The sequence below is a fragment of the Rhodamnia argentea genome, unplaced genomic scaffold, assembly GCF_020921035.1.
Source record: "Rhodamnia argentea isolate NSW1041297 unplaced genomic scaffold, ASM2092103v1 Rarg_v2.21, whole genome shotgun sequence".
Lineage (NCBI taxonomy): Eukaryota > Viridiplantae > Streptophyta > Magnoliopsida > Myrtales > Myrtaceae > Rhodamnia > Rhodamnia argentea.
The window spans coordinates 17,501-22,500 of record NW_025955870.1 but is presented as its reverse complement, the minus strand read 5'-3'; the positions used below and the strand labels follow the sequence as shown (position 1 = coordinate 22,500).

The window sequence follows — 5,000 nt, the reverse complement described above, 5'->3', positions numbered from 1 at the left end:
TGGAGCCATCTTTACTCATACTCGGAGGCCAACTTCTTGGCCCCCGGAATCTCTGATCACAGCCCTATGGTGGTTAAGATTATGCAGCCTCCATCATCAAAGAGGCCTTTCAAGTTCTTCAATTTACGGACTTCTCACCCGTCCTTTTCTGATATAGTCACCCAGGTATGGACGGTTCCCATCGATGGCACTCCGATGTTCTCGGTTTGCAGCAAGCTCAAACTACTCAAACACCGCCTTAAAGAGCTGAATAAGAGAGCCTTCTCTGAAATTTCTGAACGAGCTGAACAAGCCCGTGTCCAACTAGTTTCGGTGCAAGATGAGCTGCAACACGACTTCGAAAACCGGTCGCTACTTGATCTTGAAGGGGAATGCATCCGCAATTATTCTAAGATAAGGCTACGGGAGGAGGCCTTTTACAAACAGAAATCAAGGATTAGATGGCTTAAGGAAGGAGATTTGAATACGAAATTCTTCCATCAGTCCGTTAACAAGAGACGGCTACAAAATCGCATTATCTCGGTAACTAATCCAGCTGGTGACCTTCTCACAGATCCACCTCAGGTTCATTCCACCATTATTCGGCATTTTGAAGAGTTATTAAATGGCTGCCCAGTTTCCTCTCGGCCTGGAATTCGGGACATCCGACAACACATTGCTCGTGACCTTCAAGACGACCAAATTCAGCTTCGTCCCGGACACGTGACGGAGGATGAGATCCGAGCCTCGCTTTTCTCCTTGGCGAAAGGTAAGGCTCCTGGACCCGACGGCTTTAACGTGGAATTCTTCATATCTTCCTGGGATATTGTGGGTCCGTCTGTTGTGGCTGCAATCAAGGACTTCTTTACTTACGGACAATTTGCTCAAACAAATAAATTCTACCATCTTGTGCTTGGTGCCGAAGAAGCCAAATGCCTTGAATATGAATGACTATCGGCCTATTGCATGTTGCAACACCCTTTACAAGTGCATTACCAAGCTCTTAGCCAATCGTATAGCTACCTTGCTGCCATCCATAATATCCCCGTCGCAAACGGCATTTGTCCAAGGTAGAAGGATTAGCGACAACATCATGTTGGCACAAGAACTTTTTGCGGACTTTCACCATGATCCCTACCTCCCTAAGTGTGCTATCAAGGTTGACTTCCGCAAAGCATACGACACGGTGGATTGGGCTTTTCTTGAATTGGTGCTTCAAGCCTTCCGGTTCCCGGACTTTCTAATCAAACTCATCATGGAATGCGTCACCACTCCTAAATATTCGGTTGCCATCAATGGAGAGTTACATGGTTTTTTCCCAAGTAAGCGAGGTATTCGACAAGGTGACCCTCTATCTCCTTATCTATTCACCTTGATCATGGAAGTTTTTTCGGGCATTATCCATGCCAAGACTATCTCACCGGGGTTCAAGTATTATTGGCGGTGCAAATCTTCTAGGGTGACTCATCTATTCTTTGCGGACGATGTCCTCCTATTTGCCCGAAGGAAACCTTGCCACCATTAAACTCTTAAAAGAGGGACTTCAGCTCTTCTCCACCTGGTCGGGATTACAACCGAATCACTCTAAGAGTGAAATATACATTTCGGGTGGCAAACGGCACCTGCGGGACCGTATTCAGCATTGCCTTGAATTTCAAGAAGGTAAGCTACCTTTTCGGTATTTAGGGGTTCCAGTTATCGCTTGAGGATCTCAAAAATTGATTGCCATGTACTAATTGAAGCTGTGACATATAGACTACGGGCTTGGACTCAAAGATATTTGTCCTACGCCGGGCGGTTGCAACCGGTAAAATCGGTGTTGCATTCTATCCATGTGTATTGGGCCTCTGTGTTCACCCTCCCTAAAGCAACCTTGAGTAGCATTGAGACTATTCTAAGACAATTCTTATGGAAAGGCCCGGACTTGGGGGTGGGGGGTGCGAAGGTCTCGTGGAAAGATATTTGTTTCCCCAAGGATGAGGGGGGCCTTGGTCTTCGAAGGCTTTCGGATTGCAATACATCACTCACTCTCAAGCATATCCGGATTCTTTTTACCGACAAAGAATCGCTATGGTGTAAATGGATACATTCTACTTTCTGAAAAACTCCAATTTTTGGACTTGCAGCGAGGCCCACCATATGCTCTTGGGCGTGGAAGAAAATCTTGGACCTTCGGTACGACTTCTACTTGCAATTCCAATGGAAAATAGGTGATGGCCAAGCCACTTCTTTCTGGTTTGATCATTGGCACTATAAGGGCCCCCTTTTTAAACAGTTCACGGCCGGTGACATCTATCGGACTAGAATACCTCGCGAAGCGACGGTTCGGGAGTTCTACAATGCGGATTGGGTCTCATCTACCACACTTGACGGCATACTTCAATGGTTGGGCCCTCCACCTATCTTTGTAGACCGCAAGGAAGATAAGTTTACGTGGTTGCCTAACTCTTCCGGAAAGTTTACAGTTGCCTCTGCATGGGATTTCATTAGGATCCAAGGTCAACATGCCCCCCGGCACTCTTTCATTTGGGACAAGGCATTTGCACCGAGACATGCATTTCTTTTGTGGCTTGCTTGCCACAACCGTCTCTCCACGCAGGTATTACTACTCCAATACCGTAGGATTGATGTTGGGGTATGTGCTTTTTGTCGAAGCGGACCGGACTCGATCAACCACCTGTACTTTCGGTGTCCCATTACCCGCGGTCTTGCAGCGGATTGGGCATCTAAATGCAACCTCACCTGGTGCGACCGCTCGTGGATGGGGCATATTTCGTGGGCCAAACAGAGCATAGGTACTCCATCTTTTTGGCATCGCATTGCTAGATTCTCCTTTGGAGCCTTATGCCATATTATTTGGTCGGAGCGGAACAACATTATCTTCCGCAACAAAGCCCTTTTTATCCCGGCCATCTTGCTTCATCTCACTAAAATGGTTAAGGATAAAGCTGCGTCTTTAGCCCCTATCCGTGACAACCCTTGCAACAGAAGCCTACGGAGGAATTGGGGTCTTGCTACTACCATTTTTGAAGATTCCCGATCGTATATATAGGCCGCCCAATGCTGTGCTACTTCCAGAAACTCGGCCTCTGCATCCGCATTTGGTTGGTGAAATCGGTAGAGCTATGGGTCTCCCGCACGAGAATGCGCTTATCCCTCCCGCCCAGGGGCTGCTATCTAAGAGGTTCATACTTATTCTTTGGGTGCTCGTGCTGTGGTTTTCACCCTTCAAGCCGTGTCTTCCTTTAGTCCAACCCGACGTTAATCTTGGATGATCTTCGGGAGCCTCGGTTATCCGGGGCTGCTGCACAGAAGGTTCTCCCATGTTGCTGCTTCCAGTGCTGCCGACTTGGCCTCACACGCATTTCCAGCTTGTTCTTTTTTGTCTTTCGGCTTATTCCAGCCTTGTCGTCCTTTGTATTCCGCCTCTACCACTTTTGTGGTTCGCTTCGTTGTAGTTTCTGGTTTCCGCTTCTTTTCCTTGTATTTTCCATCCGGCTCACCGTTGAACCCTATGTGGCATATGGTGCCAATTATGGTTCATAGTTTGTGTGTCCGGCTCCTCTTTGTACCTAGTCTTTTTGAAAAGTTAATACACTCTTACCTTACCAAAAAAAAAAAAAAACAAGCTGAAAGCATTTGCCAAGGATGTTTTCATTAATCAAGAACGAAAGTTGGGGGCTCGAAGACGATCGGATACCGTCCTAGTCTCAACCATAAACGATGCCGACTAGGGATCGGCGGATGTTGCTTTTAGGACTCCGCCGGCACCTTATGAGAAATCAAAGTTTTTGGGTTCCGGGGGGAGTATGGTCGCAAGGCTGAAACTTAAAGGAATTGACGGAAGGGCACCACCGGGAGTGGAGCCTGCGGCTTAATTTGACTCAACACGGGGAAACTTACCGAGGTCCGGACATAGTAAGGATTGACGGGGCGAGAGCTCTTTCTTGATTCTATGGGTGGTGGTGCATGGCCGTTCTTAGTTGGTGGAGCGATTTGTCCGGTTAATTCCGATAACGAACGAGACCTCGGCCTGCTAACTAGCTATGTGGATGTACATCTCCACGGCCAGCTTCTTAGAGGGACTATGGCCGCTTAGGCCAAGGAAGTTTGAGGCAATAACAGTGCCGTGATGCCCTTAGATGTTACGGGCCGCACGCGCGCTACACCGATGTATTCAACGAGTCTATAGCCTTGGCCGACGGGCTCGGGTAATCTTTGAAATTTCATCGTGATGGGGATAGATCATTGCAATTGTTGGTCTTCAACGAGGAATTCCTAGTAAGCGCGAGTCATCGGCTCGCGTTGACTACGTCCCCGCCCTTTGTACACACCGCCCGTCGCTCCTACCGATTGAATGGTCCGGTGAAGTGTTCGGATCGCGGCGACGTGGGCGGTTCGCCGCCGATGACGTCGCGAGAAGTCCACCGAACCTTATCATTTAGAGGAAGGAGAAGTCGTAACAAGGTTTCCGTAGGTGAACTGCGGAAGGATCATTGTCGAATCCCGCATAGCGAGAATGACCGAGAGAACTCGTAAAAAACTCAATAGGGGCGGTGGGTCTTTTCCCACCGTCCCTCGACGCCGGGATCGCACGGGCGCCTAGAGCGCTCGGGCCTTCTCGCCGGCACAACGAACCCCCGGCGCGGAATGCGCCAAGGAACTTGAACAAGAGAGCGATGCTCCCATCACCCCGAGACATGGTGCGTGCTTGGGATGCCATGCAATCTCCTATTATTCATAACGACTCTCGGCAACGGATATCTCGGCTCTCGCATCGATGAAGAACGTAGCGAACTGCGATACTTGGTGTGAATTGCGAAATCCCGTGAACCATCGAGTCTTTGAACGCAAGTTGCGCCCGAAGCCATTCGGTCGAGGGCACGTTTGCACGGGGTGTCACACACGGCGTTGCCCCTAATCCCTCGCCTTTAATTGGGCGGGCGGGACTCGGGTGCGTATGTTGGCCTCCCGCGACGATTTCGTCCCGGTTGGCCCAAAATCGAGCGCCTGGAGCGATT

General features: G+C 49.2%; 1 non-coding gene across 1 annotated transcript; it reads left to right on the top strand.

Moving 5' to 3' along the window:
- Positions 1-4,724: 4,724 nt before the first annotated feature.
- Positions 4,725-4,881, top strand: LOC125313406. The gene has a single exon (XR_007197188.1). It is a non-coding gene; the product is annotated as a 5.8S ribosomal RNA (ribosomal RNA).
- The last annotated feature ends 119 nt before the right edge of the window (positions 4,882-5,000 follow it).